The sequence below is a fragment of the Carcharhinus amblyrhynchos genome, chromosome 2 (assembly GCF_965287045.1).
Source record: "Carcharhinus amblyrhynchos chromosome 2, sCarAmb.v2.hapA, whole genome shotgun sequence".
NCBI lineage: Eukaryota > Metazoa > Chordata > Chondrichthyes > Carcharhiniformes > Carcharhinidae > Carcharhinus > Carcharhinus amblyrhynchos.
The window spans coordinates 143661442-143676884 of record NC_137325.1 but is presented as its reverse complement, the minus strand read 5'-3'; the positions used below and the strand labels follow the sequence as shown (position 1 = coordinate 143676884).

The 15443-nt window shown below is 41.4% G+C and overlaps 1 protein-coding gene and 1 non-coding gene across 4 annotated transcripts in view; one reads left to right on the top strand and one right to left on the bottom strand.

Moving 5' to 3' along the window:
- ctdspla (CTD (carboxy-terminal domain, RNA polymerase II, polypeptide A) small phosphatase-like a) overlaps positions 1–15443 on the top strand; it is a 193468-nt gene that overhangs the window by 35372 nt on the left and 142653 nt on the right. The gene's annotated exons all lie outside the window — the stretch shown is intronic.
- On the bottom strand, positions 1059–1257 carry LOC145362272 (U2 spliceosomal RNA). The gene has a single exon (XR_013889967.1). It is a non-coding gene; the product is annotated as a U2 spliceosomal RNA (small nuclear RNA).

Sequence of the window (15443 nt, the reverse complement as noted above, 5' to 3'; positions counted from 1 at the left end):
GGATCCAGCTTTGCATTTGCAGATCCAAGAGGCAGTCGTTTCTAGGCTCCAGCTGATTCCTATCTGCGGAAATGCCGATTTTAAAAAAAAAACACCTGCTTTGAATTTTTAATTTGTTTGAGAATACAGATGCTCAGTGTAGTAAAGTGTTGCACCTTCCTCCATCTCCTTATACAAGGCTATACAGTGCACACAAAACTTGAATGGTTTGCATATTCTAATACAGGATGGAATCCATTTGAAAACCAGCATCTGTCTGGTTTGCGCCTTATTCTGTTTATTTATCCACTTTTAACATGTCTGACCATCTCAGTTTTTGAACTCTTCCAAAACATGGCTGCTTTTGGCATAACTTCCATTGGTCAGTATCAATTTAAAAACTTCAGTCAAACATTTAAACAAAAAGTATGTGATATGCTGAGCATTTCTTTATGATTCTATGACTTATAGAATGATACAGCGCAGAAGAGGCCCTTCGGCCCATCAAGTCTGCTCCAACACCTTAGAAACACCTGCATTCCCATCTAATCCAATCTGCCAGCACTTGGTCCATAGCCTGAATGTTACGATGTGCCAAGTGCTCATCCAGATACTTTTTGAAGGATGTGAGGCAACCTGCCTCCCAGACAGCGCATTCCAGACCATCACCACCCTCTGGATAAAAAAGTTTTTCCTTACATCCCCTTAACTCTAGGACAGCAGACCATATTCGGTGACCATTTGGTCCACTGTGAAAATGCTGGTTCTATGAAAGAGCTATTTGGTTAGTCCCACTCCTCTTTGCTCTTTCCTGGAATTCCTTCTCTAACAGTGCTGTTGGTGTACATACACGACATGAACTGCAGCAGTTCAAGAAGGCAGCTCATACCACCATCTCAAGGGCACTTAGGTATAGGCAATAAATATTGGTCAAGCCAATGAAGCCCATATCCCTTTAATGAATTAAAAAGTATTTTGTTGTTTTTTTTTAAATCCCAATTCAATCAAATCAAGTCCAACAAGCTGAGACATTCCTGATCCAAGCTGACGGGACAAGGCCCTCACATCCTGTCTTGGGCTTGATCTACATGATCCAAGCTGATTGGAGTAGGCATAACTCCACTTCCAAGGCTTGATCTCATTTGCATTTCAACCAAATGGCTGAGATGCCACTTTTAAAAATTGCTTCAAATGAAGCTGAAATGTAACCTAATGACTTCAACCAAGCATAGCATGTCGATACTACACTTGATCTTAGCCAAAAGGCTGAGAAGCTGAGCAGAGGGATATTTGAGTGATGAACCAGCTGAGGAGCCTCAGAAGGAATCATAGAATGGTTATAAGCCATTTGGTTATTGGAACTGTTTGTTACTGTTTTGTTTCTTGTCACTGTAGTTTGTACCCACTGTTCCCTGTATTCCACCAGTGATAACTTTGCTCACAATCTGTTGTGGCACCTTTATCAGGAGGTACATGCATTTTGCAAGTGAATTGACTAAGGCACTTAAAAATGGGAGACATAATTCTGTTGCAGGGAGGAATTAGAAAAGGTTTGGGAGGAGGTGCAGACTGAGCAACTGTACCTAGTCTCAAATTCCAGATCAAACAATCCTGATGAAATTTGCTGAACTGGTAGAAGTCTGGTGGCATCATCTTGAAGCTATTATAATATCTGATCAAACCTCAGATGAATCCCCTTATGACTTAGTGACCTGAGCAACATTCAAACTCCTGGAAGCAATGCAGTAAAGTATGGTGTATCTGGAACCTCATTTCAACACAGATTTCTAAGGATTTGCTCGAAACTCGTCAGTTTTCAACCTGAAAAGGAGGTGAATTAGAGATTCTTTTTTAAGATGTGTGAGATGCTGAGCTGAGGGGGAGGGCTATTGCAAGATGAGCGATATCTGCAGGATGCAAACTAATAATGCTCAGGTTTGAACCTGCTGTCAGAAAACTTCTCTGCACTCCAGGATATCTGGAATCGTCTCTCGAAGAGTATGGATTTTTGTTTATAGTGTTTACTGGCTGACTATTAGGCTGAGCTTGATGCTATCTCCAGCTGATGTCCACACCTCTGCATCTCCCACTGGACGGTAATTAGCAGTGGGGATTTTGGGATGATTTTCCTTCCTGCTTTTACTTCCAGTGAAAGATGTTTCAGGAAATATATTTGGACCTGTACCTGATACCTTGCAAGTAAAATCGAAAAAACATTTTTCTCATTTTGCTAGCAGCATTTAATCGCAGAAGATTTAGCTTTCTGGATAAATTCAGAATCTAGATTCATATCTGCAGTGGTGAATAATTTTATAATTCTAGGTATTTATAGCCCATTCTTGTTCTGCATGATAAAGTGATGGTGAACAGTCAATGGAAACAAGGAGACATTAAGGTGCTGTATTCTCCCATTTATTCATACAAACTTATAAAAATGATAGGTAATAAAAGTCCAGGTTGTCCATTGACATTGTCCCCCCTAATTCCCATCCCCCCCACCCCTACCAACCAGCACCCCTCTCCACCTTCCCCAGCACCCTCCTTTGCCTTTCTCAACCACCCTTCTCTATCTTTTGGGGTCGGTTACTCTTCTCCCACACGGAAAAAGTGTCAATTTTCCTACTATAGCATGTACCAGGATTATTATAACTTTGTGTGTATAGTTAGTCTGTATCCATTTTCAGTTTAATTGTACATTCTATTTTCACTACTGCCTTTGGTAGGGCATTTTTTTATCCTAACAACCTTTGATGGTTCATCCTTTAACCTCGCCCTTCCTTCTTTGAGTGGTGATCTTCAACCTGCCTTCTGGTTATGGATTTGCAACCAGTGGAAATGGTCCTTTACTGTCCTCCATATTTTTCAGCATCATCTTATCTGATATCAAATGTGTGTGAAGAAATCGCCTCCAGCATCCAGCCTCTTCTCAGAAGAGGTCACCTTATTCAGCAAGAATTTCAAGGTCTGAATGTGCCATCCTGTGTTTCAGCCCCTCCCGCAACTCCCATCCATGAGTTGTAATGTTAGTTCAATTTTTCTTTTCAGATCGTGACAGGAGATGAAAGGTGATTGTAAACAGGCCTTTTTACAGTGACCAAATATAATGTTATGCAGTGAATTTGGTGCAAGTTAAAAGACTGTGCAGTCAAGAAATTTAAAAAAAAATTGCAAACTGTGAGGGTGTAGTTTTTCAGTTTCATTGTTTATCCGTTTTATTTATGTCTATTTTTCCTTTTCAGTTTTAACCTCAGGATGTAGTCTCCCCAGGGCGAACGAATAGACAGGATGTCAGTGTCACTGTATCCAGTTGATTAGTACCGAGGTGTGACTTTCTGTTGGTGAGGGTGGCAGCGCCTGACTTAACTGTGCAGATTGTGAGTCTGCAGGCTACCAGCTCTGTGCAACTACTGGCAGAATGTATTTGGATTGCCATTGCACCTGGTCACTGGCAGGAACTATTTATTGATATTTCAAACTCCTTTTGTTTGAGAGAGAAGTGGGAATTGGATGTGAAAAGTTGCGTATTGTACCATCTGATTTTCAATAGGGAGTAAACTTTCTTTTTTTAATAAAGTATAAGATGCTGCGGGTGTTTAGCACAAGCTGGTAGAATCGCCTTGTATTTGATTTGATTTCTTATTGTCACATGTATTAACATACAGTGAAAAGTATTGTTTCTTGCGTACTATACAGACAAAGAATACCATTCATAGAGAAGGAAACGAGAGAGTGCGGAATGTAGTGTTATGGTCAAAGCTATGGTATGAAGAAAGAGCAGCTTAATGCAAGGCATGCCCACTCAAAAGTCTGACAGCAGCAGGGAAGAAGTTGTTCTTGAGTTGGTTGGTACATGACCTCAGACTTTTATTTTTTTTTCCCAAAGGAAGAAGGTGGAAGAGAATGCGTGGGGTCCTTAATTATTGCTGGCTGCTTTGCTGAGGCAGTGGCAAGTATAAACAGAGTCAATGGATGGGAGATTTGCGTGATGGACTGGGCTATGCTTACAATCTTTTGTAGTTCTTTGCGGTCTTGGGCAGAGCAGGAGATATACCAAGCTGTGATACAACCAGAAAGAAACTGAAAGAAAGAAAATAGTAAGAAGTCTGATCACTGTTAGGAATACTTAAAGGGAGGGGTAATAAATTAGAGGAATATTCTCTCTAGATCCCTTTTTCGGTCCTTGAATTTCTACTTGGTTATTTTTAACTGTCTGTAAAATACAAATGTATCTAAGGCTGCTTACCTACCTAGTGAGAGTCACCCATCACCTTAATACACTGTTCCTCAACAGTAGTATAGGAAGGAGCAAAAAGTTGAGAATGACGTCCAAGTGGAGGTTGGTTGGGAGTCATACCAAGTGAGACTGCCTGTGGGATTCATGTTGGAACTCATTTTCCTGCAAACTGAACAATGAATGACCTGGATTCAGATTGATGTTATAAACTGGTTAGAATCATGGATGATAATAAAGTTATGAGCTACTCAAGCTTGAAGAGGAAACCAGGCAGCTGCAAAATAGGACTGATAAAAATCTAAATGTGCTAATAAATGGCAGTCTAAATTTAACACCAACAAATATAAGATGTTACAGATAAAAAGAATAATGAAAAGATGTGTCATGTTTTGTGTCAAAATAACTAATTCTGAAGAGTGAAAGGGTTGTATGGCTGTTGGTAGACTTGGTACTTAATATGTACAGTTATCTGAAACTATGGTTGAAGTGTGTCATCTAAGTTAAGTTTAAGTTTTTTAAGTTTATTTATTTGGCTTACATTAACATTGCAATGACGTTACTGTGAAAATCCCCTATTTGCCACACTCTCACGCCTGTTGAGGTACACTGAGGGAGAGTTTTAGCACGGCCAGTGCACCTAACTAACACATCTTTTGGACTGTGGGAGGAAACCGGAGCACCGGGAGGAAACCCATGGAGATACAGGGAGAACATGTAGACTCCACACAGACAGTGATCCAAGTTAGGAATTGAACTCAGGTCCCTGGCCACCGTGTCACCCGCCGACTGAGTTGTGTTGCCATATTGGTAAGAGTATTAATTTATACAATGATGTTCGAAATCTTTTGCTTTGATCAGATGGTCCTTGACCTATGAGACAGCTTCTTAATGTCAGAGAACTGAATTGTGATGAAAGAATTACTTTTAGTATAGAGAGGGGGTGAGGAGGAGAGGATCTTACAGAGGTATGTAAAGCAGTTAGCCTATCTGGAGCTTGCTTCAGTAAAGTGGTGTTGGGACAATGGACACATTCAAACCAATAAATGGCACATTTAGGATTGATGTCAGGATTTCTTTGTGCAACGAGTCACCGGTCTAGCAGGCTGGTAGTGTAGTGAGGCAGAAATGTTTGAATTATAATATTTGGACATTGTAATGATGGGATGTAGATTTTTGTCTGGATGATGAGCCATATCTGTCTAGCCTAACTATCCTCTTACATGTAAGCTGCAGGCTTTAGTTCATTCCCTTTTAAACTGTCTCACTTATTTATAAATACCACAGTGGCCCATGCATGCTGAACTTGACTCCCTGGTTCCTCTTAAGTTACAGATCTACTACTTCAGTGTTTCCCTCCTTTCACACAATGTGTGTTAAGTTCAGCCTTGTCTTAAAAGTGTTTAACTCCTTATTTCCTTCACCTTTTCCTTTTCCTTGTAGCCTAATAGCTTAAACATTGCCTTTTGATTTATCCTGTCTTTTCAACCATTACTTGAGTATCTCAGTGTAAAAAAACACCTGATGCCTACAGTTCACTATTTCAGTGTTTAATAAATGGGTCTTTTGACTTGAATATTTTAAAACTAAGTTATTGGAATATGGGTTTCACTAGCAAAGCTGACGTTTATTGCCCACTCCTGGTTGCCCTTGAGAGTGGGTAGGTGGACTGCAGTCTTGAACTTCTGTAGTTGACATGCTGCTGCTGGCCCCATGTGCTGCTTTTGATATAAGTCAATGGTTGCCAGGCCTCTTCTTTCATGGTCTTGCTGCATGCTTAGTTTGATAGTAGGGAAGGTCATCCTGAGATGTGGGGTGTTTATTCAACTTCCCTTGATCTCAACTACTCTGGGTCAAGAAGTTTGTTTTTAAATTTCTCTATTGATTTCTTGGTGACTATTTTATATTGGTGGTCTTTAGTTTTGCTCCTTCCCACATGTGGAAAAACTTTGTATTTACTCTATCAAAATATTTCATCATTTTAAAAATATTACTCAACCTCTTCTCATTCCTGCCCTTCAGTCTTCAAAAGAAAAGGGACCTAATTTGTTTTTGTTTATTGTTTGATATAACTTTTTTTAGCATTCGGAGTACAGTTGCAAGTCCAAAACTCATGATTGGGTCTTGCATTTGTGCTTTCAGATTCTTAGATTGGTTTTAGTATTTTTGAACAGATGGAAAGGAAAATCTAAGCAAAGCCCTTCACCTCTATCTTCCCAGTGCTACAGACAGGACAGTAACAGGCCAGTTGGCAGTATTGGTCTACCACACAAATGTTACACAATCACCACCTTGATTCTTCCTCTCGCACTGTTAGGAAGGCAGATTGAGTCAAATTGAGACAAGAAGGCAGCTTACAACCACCTTCTCGAGGGCAACCAACAATGGACAATAAAAGCTGGCCATGTCCCACAAATGAATAAAAAAAATTAACATATCCTTCAATTCCCTACGTCCATTGTGTTTTTTCTAGCTTTCCTTTATCTGTGCTTATTGCCTTAACTTTTTCATGTGTTAGCAAATTCCACGTAATGCTGTGTCCTTTGCCCAGAGTAGAGAATGATTTAATGAGTTTCTTTCCACAAATATAATTAATTCATAAAATGTGTCAACATTTCAAATTGAATATTACAAGAAGTGCAATAGAACACACATTTCTCCATATAGCATGTTCCATTCCGAGGCGCCTCGATACAATTTCAGAGCCCTTGGCATTTACAGTATATGTCAGCCAGAGGGGTTCAAAACAGTTTTTAATCTCTCGATGTGCAATGGCTGAAAGGTCTTGGATGGTGGCCTTTTGCACTTGCGCCTCTGTAGTGGATCTGGTGGATTCTGTTAAGTACATAAGAACATAAGCAGGAGTAGGCCGTCTAGCCCTTCGAGCCTGCCCCGCCATTCAATAAGATCATGGCTGACCTGAAGTGGATCAGTTCCACTTTCCCTCTTTCTCCCCATAACCCTTAATTCCCCTGTCTATCAGAAACCTGTCTACCCGCGTCTTAAATATATTTAGCGAGGTAGCCTCCACCACTTCAACGGGCAGAGAATTCCAGAGATTCACCACCCTTTGAGTGAAGAAGTTCCTCCTCAACTCTGATATAAACTGCCCCTCCTTATCTTGAGGCTGTGTCCTCTAGTCCTGCTATTCTTTCTAAGCAGGAAGAATCCCTCTACCTCTACCCTATCCATCCCCTTCATTATCTTGTAAGTCTCTATAAGATCCCCCCTCATCCATCTAAACTCCAACGAATACAGACCCAGTCTATTTAGTCTCTCGTCATAGGCCAACCCCCTCATTTCCAGTATCAGCCTAGTGAACCTCCTCTGCACTCCCTCCAAGGCCAAAATATCCTTGCGCAAGCGCGGCGACCAAAACTACACACAGTACTCCAGCTGCGGCCTCACCAGTGCCCTGTACAGTTGCAGCAAGACCTGCCTGCTTTTACATTCTATCCTCTCGCTATAAAGGCCAACATTCCATTTGCCTTCTTGATCACCTGCTGCACCTGCAGACTGGGTTTTTGCGACTAGTGCACAAGGACTCCCAGGTCCCTCTGCACTGTCGCATGTTGGAGCTTTTCGCCTTTTAAATAATAACCCCTCCTACTATTATTCCTGCCAAAGTGGATAACCTCACATTTGCTAACATTGTACTCCATCTGCCAGGTCCTCGCCCACTCGCTCAGCCTATCCAGATCTCTCTGCAGACTTTCCACACCCTCCACGCAATTTGCTTTTCCACTCATTTCGTGACATCAGCAAATTTCGTCACCCTGCGCTCAGCCCTCTCTTCCAGATCATCTATATAAATGGTAAATAGCTGAGGCCCCAGCACCGATCCCTGCGGCACTCCACTAGTCACCAGCCGCCAACGAACAGCACCCATTGATACCAACTCTTTGCTTCCTATTAGACAGCCAATCCTCTATCCACGCTAACACCTTACCCCCAACTCCGTGCACTCTAACCTTCTCTAGCAGCCTTTTATGAGGCACCTTATCAAACGCCTTTTAAAATCTAGAAACACCACATCCACCCATTCCCCTCTGTCTACCGCTGTCTGTTGGATGGTTCCCTAAGCAGACTGTCAAAAATAATTTGTCAGAATGCTTCATTACCAGACATTTCAAATGGGCACCTAAATATAGATTGGCTGGTCGTGAGAAAGACACACCCCATCAGATTCTTCCTGAGTTCCCAGACTTTCACCCCTCTGCATGTTGCTCTTGAGGTGGCTATGGTGAAGAAGAAATGGTTGTCCACCTTATTCGGGAGTGTTCCTTTGCAAAGAATCTCTGGAAAGAGGCACACTGGTTTTGTCAAAGTTCATCCTAAACAGCCCTGTGACACAGGACTTTGTCCTCTACGGGCTGGTTTTCAGGTACACACACCAACTGCTGCTGGAGAAAAGTCAACTTGGTGAAAGATGTTCTTTGGTCTGACTTTATGGTTTTCCAGTGCGAAGAGTTGTCCACAACTGAATGATGCAGACTGGCACATCACAAGGTCAAGAGCTGTATGCTGAAGGAGCAATTGATGAGTTTGTTTGAAACCATCTTAGTGTGTAAGGAAGAGAATGTGACAATGGAGGGGAAGATATAATCTCCACTCCCCCTGTTTCTTATCACATTAAAATATCACTGCAGGATTGACTATACTCTGTCAACAAGATATTTTAAATATCAGATCTATTTGTTTACAGATTTGCCAATGGTTTTGCATACTGTCACTAATTTCCCACCACATACTAATGGTGCCCAGCTGCCACAGACCTCTCACTGTGACTGCTCTGCCTTTTTCCATCTGCCACAGAATGCAGTACTCTCAAAACTCATCAAGATGATCATTTTTAATGTTGCCTCAAACTTCAACCCTGTCACAGATGTGAAAAATCAGAGAGAGCCATTCACTCATTCCCCACACTAACCCCAATTGCCACCACAAAGGCTGCAAAACAACTTCAAACCCTTGCTGCTTTTAATTAATAGTGAAGGCTTAATACAACAGTTTTTACTTTATAGGTCTACCAAGCTATCTGCTGTTAATAAAAATAGCTTCTAGGTATTAACTACCTTTCTGAGGAACCTGTGTTTTTTTTAAAAAAAGCGGTCTTAATTGGTTGAAAATTAGAACCAACAGCCTGCCTGATGAATTGTTTCAACAGAAGATGTTCTAATTTGGTGGCAGTTTTCCAGGACAGGCAAACTTTCACTAATTTGGGATCTTGAGCCACCAACAGTGGCACACACGGCTTACAATAATGAAGTGAAATGAGTTCCCCATAGGACTTGACTGTTCTGTGAAGAAGTGAATCCCAACATAGTAAAACGTCAGACAGCAGCTGAATCCTTTCACTTTTAACTTGCCACAGTGGAGTAAGAATTGGCTGCTTCATCAAGTGCAAAAACTGATCATTCATGATCAGGGGTCTAGATGGAAGACCAGGCACCATTAGAGTCCAATAGGGATCTGTGTAGTGGCCATTGTTATTTACCATCTTCAGTAATCACAGCATTGTTATAGCGCAGAAGGTGAGGTATTTGGCCTATTGTGTCTGCACTGGCTTTCCAAATGAGTCTAATGCCTTGGTTATGATCTGGATGTAGGAGTTGGGCAATGGGCTGCAATATTTATATCCAGTATGATTGCTTCTTTGTGTGCAGGTTAGTACTGAGGTTGAGAGTAAACTTGGATAAGTGGATCACAATGCTTTGGGGGAGGAGACTGCAGTTTGATATTTAACTTTGATAAATACATTATTCACATAGGCATGATGAACAAATCACAAGTGATGATTAAGTGATAGCCAAAACAAAAAGGGTACTAATCTGCAATGCAGCAAGAAAACAAATAATTTTCCTTTGTGTGAGATTTATCACAAATCTCATTTAGAATACTGGCTCCAGTTTTTTTTTTGTTCTCCTCATGGATGATGCAGAGTAATTGGAAAAGGTTCAAAGGACAATTACTTGGGTGACTTAAGATGACATCCAGCTTGAACAATCTCAGGTTTAAAAAGCTGGATCTCTTTGTTTCCATTCATTCATGTGTGCTCCTACCAAAGACAGTTTCTTGGCTCATTGTCTGCTGATGCTTCATCCTGAATCATTTTTCTTGCATTTTTCGTCTGTGGCGTTTTGTCACTGCCTCTCACCTGGCCCCTGAGTCTACCTCAGTCAGAACAGGAATCAAACCTGTGCTGTTGGCATTATTCTGAATCACACATCAGCCAACTGAGCTAACCAATCCCTTGTTTGATTTAAATATGTGTAAATCTGATAGAGGTGTATAAGCTAATGAATGATCTCCCATTTTGTTTGTACTGAAATTATTTTAAGTAGATGGGAGGAGACCAGCGAGTAATGTATATAAATTATGCTAGAACAAAATGGGCTAGATATCACACAGTTCTTCTTTTCCCAGAAGATAGTAAACCAAAGGAAGAAGTTGCCAGCCTGAGTAGTGAGTGCTGATTCGCTGCTTGCATTAGGGAGCTGGGCCAGTTCCTGGTTGAGGCAGAAATCACAGCATGTAATACTAAGAACAATCATGGTCACTGTGGCTGCTGGACTGGTTTTGATTGCCGAAAGGGAATTTTCCACATTTTTTTTCTGCGTAGAGAATCCCACAGGCTCACCACTCCCTGGGAGAAGAAATTTGTGAGTTGGTTTTGGTGTGGGATCCAGTATGGACAGCATAGTTTGGATGAACGTAAAGGTAAGCATGTAGATGCAACAGGTGGTGAAGAAGGCAAATGGTATGTTGGCCTTCACAGTGAAAGGATTTGAGTACAGAAGCAAAGGTGTCTTGCTCCAGTTATACAGAGCTTTGGTGAGACTGCACCTAGAATATTGAGTACTGTTTTGGTCTCTTTATCTGAGGAAGGATTATATGTATTTCAAAACAGGAGACAAAACTGTACACTGTTCTTTAGATGTGGCCTCACCAAGGCTGTGTTCAGCAATGGTAAAACTTCACTACTTTTATATTCTATTCCCCTTGCAGTAAAGGGCATTTGCCTTCCTAATCACTTCCTGTACCAGGACACCCAGGCTCCTCATACCATTGAGTTGAGGGAGATATAGAACAATCTTAATAAGGGGAAGGCCATTTAGGACTGAAGTGAGGAGAAATTTCTTCACTCAGATAAGTATTTGGAACTCTCTGCCGCAGAAGGCTGAGGAGGCTCAGTCCTCGAGTATATGCAAGACTAAGATTGATAGATTTCTACATATTTAAAACATCGATGGATATTAAGATAGTGCAAGTGTTGAAATAGAGGATCAGCCATGAACTGATCGAATGGGAATCTGTTCAACCTCTGCTACCAGCAGGCCAGAAACAAGGTCATCCTATCCACTGTCATTGAACCATGGTATGTAGACAATATTTGCATCTGAGCACACTTGTAGTGGTCCAAGTGATCGTCAGTGTCTTCACTAAGGCACAGGAGAGCATGGGCCTTACACTAAACATCTGTAACACAGGTCCGCAACAAACCTGCCCACCACACAACAGTGCTGTCTGGTTATCAAAATCTACAAAGAGGCCTTGAACAAAGTGGACTATCTTTCACATCATGGGAGCCTAATATCAACAAGGGAAGACATCAATGATGAGTTTCAACACCAGGAAGCGCATTTTAAGGCCAGGACCTCAGACCTAGCACCAAGTTTATGGTCTACAGAGCAGTAATGATACCTACTACCAGCCCTGGCTGTGCAAGATCCTGCAAATCCATTGGCAGGAAAGTCTCACCAATGTCAGTGTTCTCATTTAGGCCAACATCCTCAGCATTGAAGCATTGACCACACTTGATCAGCACCACTGGGCAGACCACATCTTCCACATGCCTGACATGAGACTCCAAAGCAAACACTCTACTTGGAGCTTCAGCAAGGCAGTGAACCCCAGGGGGGCAGAGGAAACTTCAAAGATACCCTCAATGCCTCCTTGGAAAAAAGTGCAACATCCCCATCAAAACCTAGGAACCCCTGGCCCAAGATTGACTGAAGTGCTGGAAAAGCATCTGTGAAGGAGTTGAACACAATGAGTTTCATTGCCAAGAGCAAGCTGCAGCCAAGCATCAACAGCAAAAGGAACGTGTGGCAATGCTAGCTGCCAGTCCACCAGCTCCTCCGACCATCATCTGCCCACCTATGACAGCGACTGTAAGTTGTGTATTGGACTCCTCATTCACCTGAGAACTCCTTTTCAGTGTTGAAGCAAATCACCTTCAAATCCAAGGGACTGCCTAAGAAGAGAAGGAAGAGTGGAAGAGGGTTCAAAAGGCTGATGCAGTCTTTCTTCATGATGCAATGTTTTTTCATTCTCCCTGCCCAAGTTCAAAGGTTCACATTTTCATACATTATATCCCATCTGCCAAAGCTTTTGCTCACTCACTCAACTTTTCTGTATCCCATTTTGTAGATTCTACTCTTGACGACATTTTTTTCCTACATAACTTTTGATTGGCAAATTTAACTACCATGCATTTTGTCCTTCATCTAAGTCATGATGTGAATTGTGAACAGTTCAGGCCACAACACTGATCCTTGTTGCGCTCCATTAGCTACAGTTTGCCAACCTAAAAATGACCACTTGCCCCTACTCCTGCTTGCTTTTTATTAGTTCACCAATTCTTTATTCATGTTACAAAAAAAGCAGAAAATGCTGTAAAATCTCAGCAGGCCTGATAGCATCTGTGAAGAGAGAGAACAGAGCTGATGTTAGCTCTGTTCTCTGTCCACAGATGCTGTCAGATCTGTTGAGATTTTCCAGCATTTTCTGTTTTTGTTTCAGATTCCAGCATCTGCAGTAACCTGCCTCTTTCCAGACTAATATGTTGCGCCCTGCATCACATTCTGTTACCTAATGTAGTAACCGTGATGTGGTATTTTACCAAATTCACTTTGGAACTCCATGTACATGGCATCTACAACTTCCCTTTTACAACCTTGCTTGTTACATCCTCAAAAGCATTCTCATAAATTAGTTAAACACAATTTCCCTTTTTCAAAGGCAGACTGATTTTGCCTGATCACATAATTTGCTCCCTTAAAAATGGATTTCAGTCACCTTTTTTCTATGACAGATGTTGGGCTAACTAGCCTATAGTTTCCTATTTTCTTTTTCCCCCTTGAATAAATGTTAGTTATTTTCCAATCTACTTGGATCCTTTCAGAATCTACATATTGGGGTAACTGATAGATCTACCATCTCTTCAGCTACTTATTTTAAGACTTTAGCATTCAGGCCAATCAGCCTTTACGTCTAATAGTTTTATAGTAATTCTTATTAATAAACTGGCTGTCATCTGACAATATGTTATATTTTAAATGTTATAAAATAGTTGAGAGCTTTGGAATTCTGTGATGAAGGTACCATCAACTATTAATTGAGAGTTGAAATATAAGTATGCATAAGTGGTTATTAACTGTGTGTATGATATAAATTGGTATTTAAGTTTTAGCATCTTTAGTTTGCTGCTTAGAGTTACAAATATTGGTGAAGCTGTCTTAGTGGAGATTAGATTTTTGCCGTATGGACAGTTAGAGGTATGCATACAGGGCACTGTTTGGCACTCTCTGGATGTAGCAGAAAAGCTACTGTAGGAAAGGACAGTGAAAGGAAACTGGCTCCCCACCTTTTGGATTAGAGGATGACTATCTGACTTGACTACTTTGGTGCTGTCCTATATGGTCTTCTATCCATCATTCTTTGTAAGCTTAATTCAAAGCATGGCATGACTTGCAGCAAGGTTTGTTCACCTGTCCACTCGTGCTAGATGAGCTACATTGACCTCCAATCCAGAACAGTTATAAATTTAAAATGATCACCTTTTAGGTACACCTCTTTTCATAACCTCGCCCCTCTCCATCTCTATAACATTTTCCAGCCTGACAACCAACTTACGTTCCTCAAGTTGTGATCTTTTGTGCATCTCCAACATGGTTTGCCCTTTTTTTTGCCTTCCGTTCAGCTGTCTACACACTGAGATCTGGAATTCCCTCGTTAAATCTCAGTCTCTCTTTTCTTTCTCTTTAGCTCCCTTTCGCTTTCGCGCTGCCTCTTAGCTCACGCCCATGCTGTCGCGCTACCTTTCTCATCATCTATAGGCTGGTACGTAAAGTTTTCATGTGACTAAACTTCAATCCTAATACCTGCTTGATGTGACTCGGTACTCAGATATTTTTGGTAGCCCTCTTTTGGATTGCTTAGGGGTGTAACATCAAAGGTGCTGTATAAATGCAAATTGTTGTTGGTTCTTCAGTGGTACCTTGAAGACTTTGTGGGCACATTTCTAGTCCTGTATTCATTCTAGCCTGCATGGAGCAGCCTAGCATTGAGGCCGTGGCTGATAGGTGCGAGATGGGTTTTGGATCAGCTGAAATTTAGGTGAAGTTTGAGTAGCCTCGGTAAGACAGTGTGTGCATGATAATATTGTGTACTGCTAGTCATTGAAACTGGAGCAGAAACCTGTCCGCTGAGGGGAAATGTCAGTTTGAAAAGATAGCCAAAGTACTTTTAAAGAATGCAGTTGTTTATAGTTGATTTTTATACAGCAAAGATTGGTAACATTGGATTGAAAGGAGGAGTGGTTTCAAGCGGTAAAAGATCGAATATGAGCATGGTTTGGTATTGATTTATTTATTCGTGTCACAAGTCGGCTTACATTAACACTGCAATGAAGTTTACTGTGAAAATCCTTAGTCACCACACTCCGACGCTTGTTTCAGTCAATGCACCTAACCAGCACATCTTTAGGACCATGGGAGGAATCCGGACCACCTGGAGGAAACCCACTCAGAGACGGGGAGAACGTACAGACTCTGCACAGACAGTGAACTGAAACTAGGAATTGAACCCGGGGCCCTGGCACTGTGAGGTGGCAGTGCTAACCACTGTGCCACCATGCCACTCATTGCATGTTAAATTCAGTGTGCTGCAAGTTATCCATACTCATTTGTTTTGAGTTTGAGATAGGGTAAGATATAGGGTTTGTTACTGCATCTAGTTATTTGTCTTAAATGTGCCTTTGTTGCTGAGTATTTTGTTCCTGAGAATGGGCGTAGTATTACCAGCAACAACTCCTCCATGTTTTCACAGTGACATCGTACCTCAGGGGTCAGTGCTGGGACCAAAGGTTTTCACAATATATATTAACAATTTCGAGGAAGGAACTGAAGACAGTGTTGCTAAGTTTGCAGATAATACAAAGATATGTGGA